This window comes from Ursus arctos, unplaced genomic scaffold, assembly GCF_023065955.2.
Source record: "Ursus arctos isolate Adak ecotype North America unplaced genomic scaffold, UrsArc2.0 scaffold_36, whole genome shotgun sequence".
NCBI classification, from domain to species: Eukaryota; Metazoa; Chordata; class Mammalia; order Carnivora; family Ursidae; genus Ursus; species Ursus arctos.
The window spans coordinates 22,731,021-22,743,959 of NW_026623050.1; positions in this window are offsets into that span (position 1 = coordinate 22,731,021).

Here is a 12,939-nt window from a genome sequence, read left to right on the forward strand (position 1 = left end):
TTTATTTCAATATAGAAAGGGCACTGGATCAGGATTCAGGAAGCCTAAATTCTATTCTGAATATTCCCTTGCTCACTATGCTTTAACCATTGAACTGTACCCCACTTCCCCCAATAGAAAATGTTCATGCTCATAATGTGAGTATATCCTCATGAGAAAATGCCAAAGTTTGTATTAGGAAATCTGCATTTTTTTTAAACCACAAGGAAAACAATGTCAATTTTCTATGTTACAAAGCCATTCTCAAAACTGTGGAATAGAGAATTAGGATATGGTTGAGCTAAACAAGTTATGGTATAAGTGAAATATGATTATTACATTACACCTTCATAATCCAACAAAAATAACTACAGCACAGTTAGGAACTCAGGGCTATAAAGATGCATAAACCGTTGCCTCAGATGAAAACTCTGTGTTCAAGCCAGCAGGGAGCGTAGTGGTGCTCTGACAGGTGTGCAGAGCTACAGAGATCAGAAGAGAAAGTTGTTATGTCTCCATGGGAGCCAGAAGATGGCATTTGAGCTGTACCTACATGGTAGGGCACACAGGCAAGACTAGTATGGTGGCAGGAAGACTGGAGCAAATTTTGGAAAAGTGTAACATACTTGTAGATAAATGGTAAGGACATAGCCTAGATGATAAGCTCAGAAATCTATTTAATAGAACAGTGAGCTAGAATAAAGTACCTCTTTCTTTGTCTCTGTCTTTGTCTCTCTCTCTTTCACACACACACACCTCTTTACATGAGGATATTACCTGGGTTACATAGATGGTAGCAAATCCTAGAGAAGTATGATGTGTAAGTTATTGCCCTTTAACATTGTAAATAGCCAGGCAAAAGCAGAAAAAGGTCCAAAAGATCAAAGCACAAATCAAAAGATTCCCAGATATGAGGGAAATTCCTAGGGTCATAGGAGGGGGAAGCAAGGTGATGAAAAAGAAAGGGCTGTGAGATGCCTGGAGGTATTGCTAAGAAGGGGGTAAAAGTCACTTCCACCTCACGGCTGTAATTCCTTGCAAGGTACAGGCTGGTCTCTGCGCTAACCCTCTCCTCCCCCAGTTCTGTATCTTCTAGCTCACTACCATTCTCCCTGTCCCGCCCTTTCTCTCACCTCTATGCTACTGCTTTGGTCCTGCTCTTCCCCATCTCTTGAATAGCATAGGTAGCTCTGCAAAGTCCTACACCGACAAGAATGAATTTCAGTTAAAGTTAAGTGATACCAGGTCAGTTCCTGTGGGGTGTGGGAAGTGGGAATGCTCTGAGCCACTGATAGGAGAAGAGGATGTTTGGACTATTATAATAATTTTGTTCTTACTGCTTCTGGCCTTGTACCGCCCTTCACACGGCTAATAGAGTGGCCTTTCCACATCTCATTTATCATCATGCTACTCTTCTCCATGGTGGCTTCAGTGCATACAGCATGAAGCCCAAACTCCTTGATGTGGCCTTAGCTGATCAGAGCTGTGACTTTGGAGGGTTAATTATATAACCAAATGTGAGAGAAGTAGACCATTCATTCAAACCCAACAAGAGAACTTGAGGTCATCTAGTCTGGGCTTTCCTAAACTCCCCTCATCACTCATGAATATAACAGAATCCCAGGGTCCTTCCAGGCCCACTGGATCGGTTACCCAAGGAAGGGCCCAGGAGTCTGTGTTTAACAACTGGAGATCTCCCAGAGTATTCTTTTCTTCAGGTGGTTTGGGGAAACAGTGAGAGAGCCCACCACCTTTTACAACAGATGAGGATAAGCCATATTCCAGAATGGAGGGACCCAAAAGCAGGAGAGCTGTGAATGAGACTCAGACCTCATGATTATGTCACCGAAGTGTCCATGCCAGAGCCTAATCTAAGGTCCACCTTGGGGCTTCTGGGAGTGTGTGATCCCGGTAGGTAGGGGCCGTTCTCCCACTCCCATCAGCCCTGTGGGGCTACAACAGCAGCCACTCTTGAGCAGCAGTGGCTGTAGAAGGTAGTAGAAGAGCAGGAGAAGGAGGAAATTCCTAGGCTGCATTCCCACTGACTTACCGAGATCAGGTGGAACACATGATACTTTTGCCCCCAGCTTCTAGTTGCTCAGAAAGTGAGCAAGATTTGGCTGAAGGCAAAACTGTGAGTGCCTCAGACTTTGTTGCTGGCGTTATAGCCTTCCCTTTTTGCTTTCTTTCCCGGCTTGTTAGTGTCCTCGCCTCCTCATCCCCTCGGTGAGTCCTTGTTCTCAACCCTTTCTTCTCTAGATACATAGAAATGGCTTTGTTGTCATCAGCCATACTCTGACGGAGGCAGTGATTAGCTTTCACCGGGCATTTGTACTACCCAGCTTTCTCTCTCTTCATCTCTCTAAGGCTTAAAAAAGTAAATTATTTCAGACTGCAGTAGAAATAGAAAAAAATAATTGCACTGGAAGGTCAAGGAAGCCACCTTGCCCTTGAAATGATAATTTTCCAAAGGTTGCCTTAAAGTTTTCTTCAGCCATTCAACTCACATTTAATGGGTTGAGACCTTGTGTTAAGTAAGCACTGTGTTGAATATTTGGCAACCAGAAGAGAACACGGAAATATGGAAATAATAATAATAATAAATAATAGGGCTTGGTCTTTTTCTTTGGCTTGCTCACAGTCTGGTGAGGGTGAAAAGTCAACCAGATAACACTGTTAAGACAGAGATATGTGTAACATACATAGGATCCTAGGAACAGAAGAGTTCACCTTCCTTGGGCTGAGACAAGAAGGCTTTACAGAGATGCTACACTTGAATTTGGACTTGAAGTGTGGGAAGATTTTTACTAGAGAGTTAACATGGAGAAGGAAGGACATTCCAAGTATAAGGAATGGCATATACAAGGGTGCGGACGCATGGAAAATTTGACATGTTCAAAGAAAAAAAAACTAAACAAAACAGACAGTTTGAGAAGTGTAGAGAGAGTGGCAAGGAATAGAAGGAAATAGTGCTGAAAAGGTAGGTGAGAGGTGAAAGGTCTACCATGTCACAGACTGTATTTTTCAAGTGATACCATTTTTCAAAATGACTTCACTAATATATATCCCATCCCACAAGATCTACAATCCTCCATCCAGAGATGAGGTCTTGGTTCCCTCTCCTTGAACCTGGGCTATCTTTATAACCTCCTTGACCAATAGGATGTGGCAGGAGTGATGCTGCATGACTTCCAAGGCTTCTTCTAAGGCTAATTCATGGAAGACAATATGGCTTCCGCCCTGCCCGCCTTCTCTCCCTCCTTCTTTCTCTCTCTTCCTGCCTCCCTCTCTCTCTTTCTGGACCCTTGTATTTGGAAGTCAGCATGTTGTGAGGATGGCTGGGTGAAATGGAGAAGCCAAGTGTGGGTGTTCTGGCCATGGCCCCAGCTAGGCCCCAGACGTGAGATGGACAGGCCTTCAGATGACTCCGGCCAGTGAGTCTTCTGGCAGGGACCGAGACATTGCAAAGCAGTAACAAACCACCCCTGCTATATTCTGCCTGAATTTCTACCCACAGTGACCCTGAGGGACAATAAATGATTATTATCATTTTAAGCCACTTGGGTTTTAAGCCAGTGAAGGTGTTTTCATCAAGGAGGTGGTGTAAGAATTGCAAATTAGAAAGATAGCCCTGGTGCCATATGGAAATAGGTTGGTGGGGGAGGGGTGGTTTAGAGGCTGAGAAAACAGGAGACTATTACTAGTTATCCAGACCAGAGGGAATGGTAGGGCAGGAAAGCATTTTTTATTTTTTAAGCAAACTTTCTTTCTAAATTTTAGTTTGGTTTAGGAACTCTGTTACTTTTATGTACCCAAATGGCGACAGTCAGTAAAGACAGCAAAATGTTTGACCTGATTCTCTTTCACTCTCCCTGAGCCCTGCCTTTTTATCTCCTTTCTTATATCCAAATCCTAGAATTTTAGAGTCTATTTTCATGGTGCCCTCACTCCTTCCTAATAATGTCTCATGGCCAAGAGCACACTTCTCCTAGCTGGTGTCTTCTCCTTGCCTACTGAAGGTCATGATGCCGGTCTTATAATCTAGAGTTTCTGTTGCCTCTAGCTCATGGGCATCTGGGTTCAGAGGAAACCTTAGTCCTGGAGGTCTGTAGGGGGCATGGAAGGACGTGTTTAGGGGAAAGAGGATCTCAACTGCAGCAGAGGGAGAGCCTGGCTTTTTCAATATAGATAAGTGAAATATTGGTAATCCTGAGACTTATATGATTTATACTATTGAGTGCTATTTTGACACCAAAGATGACTGTAAATACCGAAGAAGTAACGATGTGTTTCTTAATATATGTTTGGTCATATAGTGTTCACTGTATGATATCATTCACCACTTAAAGAAAGACTCTTTAACCATTGCCAATTGTCAAGTATATATTGTAGAATGTGAAATCTAAGAGATATTTAGAAAAGCAATACAAGCCAACAATAAAATGAATTAAAATTTTTCCTGCACTTCATTTATGCTTCATTCTTCCTGTTAAATATTAGACTCATCTCTAAATTTATCTAGAAGTAGTTGGCAATAATATCTTACATGAGCTGTCATGCAATTTTATTCATTTTGTTAACATTTCTGTTTCAACTTTTTCAGAATTCCCCTATTGAGCAATTTCTTTCTGCCAGGATCTTTCATATTCACAACCTTACCCAATCCTCGCATTAAGTTCATACAAAGTAGTATTTTATCTCTATTTTACAGTTAAGAAAACTTTCCTGATTTTAAGTTAAGAGACATGCTCAAGGTTAAATGGCTCTCAGCAATAAAGCAGGGCCCTGATGCTAAGTATTTGAGCTTTCAGATCCAGAATTCTTTTCACTGTACCAGAAAGTATATGATGAACTGAGGCCATAACTTTACACCGGCTGTCATCGAAGGCAAACTGCTTTTATTGGTTATGATCACTTAATTTGTTTTTATCCACACAGTGACAAACTGACAGGTAGTATCCAAATCGTTGGTTAGATGTTCAGATCTGTGCTGCTAAGCCTTTCAATATGTGGTCAGTTTTACAAGCCCTGTGTGAGCATCTGTCCCAGCCCTCGATCGCTTTCCATTCCATTAGGAGAATTTGTGCACATTTCCGGCACTAAAAAACTCATTCTCCTGAGCCAGCTGTTTAGCTTCAGATCCTAACTCTGCCTCTTGTTAGTTCTGTGACCTTAAGGAATTATTTAACCTCCCTGTGCCTTAGTTACTTCACCTTTGAAATGTAGATAACAACAGTGTGTATCCTGTGAGTTTGTGTTTAGGGTTAAATAAGTTAATGTAGATAAAGTTCTTAGAACATTGCCTGGAACATAGTAAATGCTATTTAAGCATTATTATTATTATTATTATTATTATTATTATTATTACAATTCCAGGAACCTGCAGAAATCAGTATAGCAGTTTAGTAGCACACATTATGTGTGGTTATGTGTGGATATGTATATACCTGGGTTTTTTTTTCCTTCACAGTCTAATTTTCCAACCAAAATTTAGGAATCCTGTTGTCTGGAACTTGAAAAATCTCTCTCTCTCCAGTCATCATGGTATCTAGACAAAGCGATGACTTGTATCGGTTTGCTAGGGCTATCATAACAAAATGCCATCAACTGGTTGGCTTACACATAGAGATGTATTTTCCCCACAGTGCTGGAGCCTGGAAGTCCAAGATCGAGGTGCCAGGAGGTTTGATTTTTTCTGAGGTCTCTCTCCCTGGCTTGAGGGTTGCTGCCCTTTGGCTGCCTCTTCATATGGTTTTCTCTCTGTGTGAGCACATCCCCGGTATGTCTTTGTGCGTCCAAATTTCCTCTTCATATAAGGACACCAGTCGGATTGGATTAGTTTCTCATTTTTAGCTTTATCACCTCTTAAAAGGCCTTATCTCCAAATGTGGTTACATTCTGAGGTGGGTGGCTAGGACTTCAACATAGGAATGGGGCAGGGATGGGGGGAGGCATCGCGTGACTATTTGGATTATTTTATGTTAACGTGTCTACTGGGTGGGAGCTGTGGTCTCTTACTAGTATTATGTAAATCCCCAGAATTTCCCAAGGATATTGTCCCTGGCAGTTGGAGACCTGCATAGACTGCTGGTTGAAGTATGATAGCTTGTAAAATACTCTTGGGCATTCAGCTGGATTGCTGGGAAGGAAGGTAAGTGAGAAGTAAAGCCACCCCTGAGAGTCCCCTCTGCGACTTGTCATTGACCTGCCAGGTGCTGCTATGCTTAAGTGACATAGAGCCAGGTGGGACCCAGAAAGTGGATCTGCTGGAAAATGCCAAGATTGATCAGAGTATTTTCCCTGGGTTTACTTTGAAAGTTTTTGACCATTGAACTTGAAAATAGCTGTAACTTGGCTTTTTCAAGGAGGCAGTCGGTAGAAGACTGGAGCAGAAAGAAAAGCGGGAGGTTGGAGAGAGCAATTAATCATGTGACCTCAGGGCAAGAAAACTTGAGGTTCACATCTCTTAGATCAGTCAGCCCTGGAGGCATCGGGTGGTTGACGTCGTGGGACGTGCTTGTGCATGGATGGGCGTAATCAAATAGCTCTAATCCTCCTGGTGTTCATTTGCAAATGGTTTTTCTCAATAAAATATCATTAACATAAGGAGAGGGAGGTGCAACCAGGGCCTTGGGGAGTGGAGTCGGTGCAGTTCAGCATCAGCGATCTTCAAAACTATCTTGTCTGAGTTCCCGTTTTCCCAGAATACATTGCCGTCACTCGTTCTTGTTTTCCTTCTCCTAAAGTAGATTTCCCCTTTGATCAGTAATACTCAAATCTTCTTCACCTTCTTTCTAAAATTTTATCCCCTTAGGGGCACCTGGGTGGCTCAGTACATTAAATGTCTGCCCTGGGCTCAGGTCATGATCCCAGGGTCCTGGATAGAGCCCTGAGCCGGGTAGGGCTCACTGCTTCAGTGGAGAGTATGCTTCTCCTTCTGCCTCTGCCCTTCCTCCTGCTCGTGTGTGCGCGCTCTTTCTCTCTCAAATAGATAAAATCTTAAAAAATAAAATAAAATTTCTAAAAAGAACTTTATCCCCTTATAAAAAAGAAACGAGCTTCTGAATTTTTTCATAGCCTTCTCTTGTGCTCTGTCTTCCCATCATAAATAACATAAAAGAGGGGCACCTGGGTGGCTGAGTCAATTAAGCGTCTGCCTTCAGCTCAGGTCACGATATCAGGGTCCTGGGATCGAGCCCCGGCTCCCTGCTTAGTGGGGAGTCTCCTTCTCCCTCTGCCTCTGCCCCTCCCCTCCTCTCCTGTTCTCTCTCAAATAAATAAAATCTTAAGAATAAATAAATAAAAGAATGATCGGTTTAATGTATGCGCCTAAAAATCATGTTGAAATTATCGATAAGATTATGAAATAACAGTGATGCAGCTGTGAGAGTTTTGGATTTGGAGTCATAGGATCTTGTTTTGCATCCTGATTCTGCTATTTACCAACCCTGTGAAGCCGAATCATTGCTTCCTTCCTCATATATAAAATGGGGAGAGGAAGACCTCTCTCAGGATTATACTGAGGATTACATAGGGCATAGCTTATCGAAGTGCTACACCTAGCACGGGGCCTTACCTATAGAAAGTACCTGGCATATCTTCATTAAATCCAAATCTGTTGTATTAAGAATTTTTAAAAAATCTTTACATTATGGAAATTTTCAAGCATACACAAGAAGGAAAACAAACCCAATGTACCCATTACCCACTGTTCAACACATACCAACAGTTTGTCAAATTTGTTTTACCTATCTATCAATACTTTCTGTTCTGTTACATGTAAATACTTTAGTACACATCTCTAACTTACCCCCATATCACTATTATACCTAGAATTAAGAGTGATTCCCTAATACCATCTATAACCTGGTTGATATGTAAATGTTCTCGATTATCTTAAAGTGACTATTTTTAGTCAACTTATTGGAATAAGGACAAGACCCCATACTGCATTTATTATATCTCTGAAGTTTCTTTTTAAAAAAATAGTCCCCAATTTCTTGTATTTTTTTTTACTTTATGCCACTGACTTCTAAAAACAAACATGTTAATTTGTGTTATAGAATATCTGCATTCTGGATTCAATTGTTGTTCTGGATTCGTGGTGTTATTTAACTTGTTCCCCTATCTCCTGCTTTTCCTGTAAACTGATGGTTGGATCTAGAGGCTTGATTATGTTCATGTCCAAATTTTATAGACCAGAATGCTTCATAAAGGATGCAGAGTTAGCAGTCTTTTGAGAATGATTAATGATGTTTTTTTCACTATTTCACCATCAACCTCAAAAGCCTTCCTCTGCCACAAACCCAGGGATATAGTGACCATGATGGCAGTTCCATTCATTTGACCACAGATCTCCATCAGCTTACTTTGCCATCGAATGTGGCTGTATTGTTTTGTTGTTGTTTGTTGTTGTTGTGTTTTTTTTTTATTAAAGGGTGTGATCTAGTACTGTTTTGGAAACTATGATGTCCCTAACTCTAGTTAATCAACTGCTTTTGTAAGTCACTCACCATTCACTTCACATATGTAGATATTTAGTTCGAGGTAGTGTTGAGTTAGAGTATATTTTAAAAAAGTAATTGTCTCAAATTGAATATGATAGGAAGGGGCACCTGCATGGCTGTCTTTTGAGCATCCAACTCTTGATTTCAGCTGAGGTCATGATTTCAGGATCCTGGGATCGAGTCCCATGATGGGTCCCACACTCAGCGTGGAGTCTGCTTGTCCCTCTCCCTCTGCTCCTCCCCCCACTCATGCTTTCTGTCTCTCTCTCAAATACATAAATAAGTAAAACCTCTAAAAAATATATGATAAGAATTGGTCAGAAGACAATAATTATCTTCTCTATGGTCATGCATCAAATTAAAAATAACTGGAGTTCTGGATTCTGGATAATTTAGAATCCCAAAATAGCTCTTCCCCCATTGTCTAGATATTCTTTTGAAATATTGAGTCAACTCACATGATTTCCCTCAAGTAGTTTCACAAATTAAAATTTATCCAGCCCTACTTTGAGTAAGTCAAGTTTGCAAGGTGCTACAAGATAAGACTTAGTTTCTGCCCTCAAGGACTAAGTCTGGTAGGGAAGGTAGTGAGTACACACATATTTATAATGTAAAGTATGTGTTGTAAGAGAGGCAAAAACAAGGCATGCATAAATTTAGTTTAGAAAGGTTATGGGAAAGTTTTTGGTGGCATTTGAGATGAACAGTGAAGATCTGGAAGGTTTTGTTTGGTCCTTGAAAGATGGAAAATTGTGACTTTGGCAGGAATGGAATATATGAAAAAGCATCTAAAAATCCAGGCTTAGGGACACCCGGTTGGCTCAGTTGTTTGGCTATCCGCCTTCAGCTCAGGTCATGATCCCAGGGTCCTGGGATCAAGTCCGGTATCAGTCTCCTTGCTCGGCAGGGAGCCTGCTTCTCTCTCTGCCTCCCACTCCCCCTGCTTGTGCTCTCTCTTTCTGACAAATAAATAAATTAAATATTTTTAAAAATGAAAATAAAATAAAAATCCAGGCTTGAAATCACTGGATATGGTTTGCCTCCAGTTAAAAAGATAAGCAGAGGGATGCCTGGGTGGCTCAGTCCGTTAAGTGCTCAACTCTTGATTTTGGCTCAGGTCATGATCTCATGGGTCCTGAGATTGAGCCCCTCGTCAGTCTCTGTGCTCAGTGGGGAGTCTGCTTCTCTCCTCCTCCCTCTCCCTCTGCCCTGCCCCCTACTTGTGCTCTCTCTCTCTCTAACAATAAACACATAAATCTTTAAAAAAAGAGAGACGAGCAGAGATTGAGACAAAAAAATAAATCCATACCTTCCTTCGTTTCTCTTTCTTTCTTTATCTCTTTCTTTCTCTCTTTCTTTCTCTCTCTCTCTCTCTCTCTCCCCTCCTCTCCCTCTCCCTTCCTTCCTTCTTCAGAAGGTAACAGAAAAACCATTAAAGTACGATGACATACAGTGGTGTCAAAGCCAAAAGAAGGAAGAGTTTTAAGATGAAAAGAAGCATCATTATTCACCATAGCCAAAAATGGAAACAACTCAAATGTTCATCATCTAATGACTGGATAAACACATGTGGTATATCCGTGCAATGGCATATTGTTTTAACCATAAAAAGGAATGAAGGACTGTTACACATTACGATGTGAATGAACCTTGAAAACATGCTAAGTGTTTTCACTTAGCCAGTGAAGAAGCCAGTCAGAAAGGACTACATATGAAATTTTATTTATATAAACTGTCTAAAATAGACAAATGCATAGAGGCAGAAAACACATTAGTGGTTGCCTAGGCCTGGGGGGCAGGTGGAAGGATTGGAGGGTGACAACTACAGAGAGTGGTGTTTCTTTGGGGGTAATGAAGTGTTCTAAATGGATTGTGTTGATCAATGCACAATTCTGTGAACATATTAAGAGCCATTGGGTTGTATACTTTGTTTGAATGAATTTTATGGTATGTGAATTATATCTCAGTCTAGCTGTTTAAGAAGAAAAATAATGAAGAGAGTGGTCCATTGTATCACTTTTTGCAAGAAGGTCAAGGAGAATGAATCCTGAGTAAGGCTATATAATTTGATGATTAAAAGTTCATTGGTGACCCTAGAATTTGATGATTAAAAGTTCATTGGTGACCTTTAAAGGGGAATTTCTTCCCTGAAATGGTGGGAGTTGAAGTGAGTGGGTGAAGAGGAAGTGGAAGCAGACTTGCCTTTTAAGATATTTGGCCATACGGGGTGAAGCCATAGGACATGACTGCTTCAACTTCCCCCTACTCAGCCTCATCATCTCATTAATAGTGGTTATTTCTAAAGAAAACACCATTCTTTTGGGCTGAGGCTTACCTTTTACCTTAGTTCTTGAACTTATTTTCTACTCCCAGTTCCCAAATCTTGCCTGGCTTATCGTGTTCTAACTCAATTTAATCATAAAGAAGCATCATAAAAATGCAAGTCGTGGGGCATTCTACAAAGGAAATTGGTCTGTCATGATTAAAAATGTCAAGATCAACACAGTCCAGAAAAACAATTAGGAGCAATCCTAATTCAGGAGACTGAAGAATTAATGTGATAACAAGGTGTAACACATGATTCTAGACTGGCTTCTTCGGTTATAAAAAACATTACTGGGACAATTGCTGAGACACGAATGGGGTCTGAGGATTAGGTAATAGTAATATATCAATGTTAACCTCCTCATTTTGATGGTTGTATCACGTCTACATGGGAGAATGTCCTTGTGTGTAGGCAACACTAAGGTAAATGGAAGCGATGGAACATCACTTGGCAACTTAATTTCAAATAGTTCACGGATGCAGTTCTTTGTATAATTCTTGCAACTCTCTGTAAATTTGTGATTATTTCAAAAATATAAATTCAAGTATCATCGTGAAGTAAAAATAAAGTGAGCCTGGAAAGATAATCCTCCCAGCAACCTGCATAAGTAAGCCCAAATCCTTCCTGAAGGAAGTTTAGCCTGGGTCTCAAAGAACTCTCACTTATGAAGTCATAGTTAAAATCGTAGAACGCAAGAAAATAAGTTATGAGGAAAAGCCAGCAGAAATAATGCATAGCATAATTTGAGCCATAAAGACTTCAGATTTTGGAATTAGCAAAAAATATAACTTTTTAAATATGTATTAAAAATATGTTTAACATGCTTTAAGAGGTAAAAGAAGATTTGAATATATGCAGGAGACTATAAAAACAACCAAGAAGACTTGATAAAAAAAAAGATCCAAATAGAAATTCTGGAAAAGAAAATTTATTTTAAAGTAAAAATTTTAAATTTGATATTAAAGAAAAGATTAGACATAGTTCAAGAGAGAGCTAATGAACTTAAAGATAGTGTCAAAGAAAACTTCCAGAGTATAGTTCAAGGAGATAAAAGGATGGAAAATATGAAGAAAAGAGCCACAGAGGCTAGATTGTGAAGGACTAATGAATATGTGATTGGAATTTCAGAGAGAAATAATAGAATTGGGAAGAGTCAATATCTGAAGAGCTATGAGGTTGAGAATTTTCCCAGAATAGTTGAAAAACAATCAGCAGTTGTCAAAAAAAAATTACCAAAAATCATCTGGCAAATACCAAAGAGAAACTGGTCTTTATCTAATATTAGCACCACACTTATATAAACGAGAGATATTTAATGTTCACAGGTTAGAAGACTTAATATTGTAAATATGCCAATTTGGCCCACGTAATTACACTTCCAATGCAATTCCAATAAAAATCCCAATAGAAATTTTTATGGAGCTTAACAGACTGGGTCTAAAAGGTATGTGGAAATACAAAATACCCAGGAGATCAAAGATACTCTTAAAAATGAACAAGATAGGAGAACTTGCTCTACCATGTATCAAGATTTGTAATAAAGCTATAGTAATTAAGTTAGTGTGACATTTGTCCAGGGATAAAGAAATAGACCCCTGGAATGAATATGGAGCCCAGAAAAAGATCTATATGAGTACTGACAGAGGGGCACTACAGGGCAGTGGGGAAAAAGAAAGACTTTTTAAACAAATGGGGCTGAAACAGTTACCTATCCAAATGAGGAAAAATGAAGCTAGATTTCTACCTGACACCATACAGAAAAATCAGTACTAGACGTTCAAAAATCTAATGTAAAAGGCAAAATTAGAGTTCTTTAAGAAGATTATATAGAAGAGCATCTTCATGACCTTAGGATTTGGGGAAAAAATTTTTTAAACAAGCTATAAAAAAACCACACAAGAAAAAACTGATAAGTTGGATTCCATTTAAAATTAAGAACATTGAGTCATTAATTTTACATTTAAAATGTTGTATTCTTTTTCTTAAAGAAGGCACCCAAATTATGTATCTTCACTCCCCACAAAACCTGCATCCACATCTAGTCCTTTCCAGCAATATCTTCTTCATTTCCCAAGCATACTTTATTCCCAAAGACAATATTCTAGATACAGGCCTTTTCTATTTTCT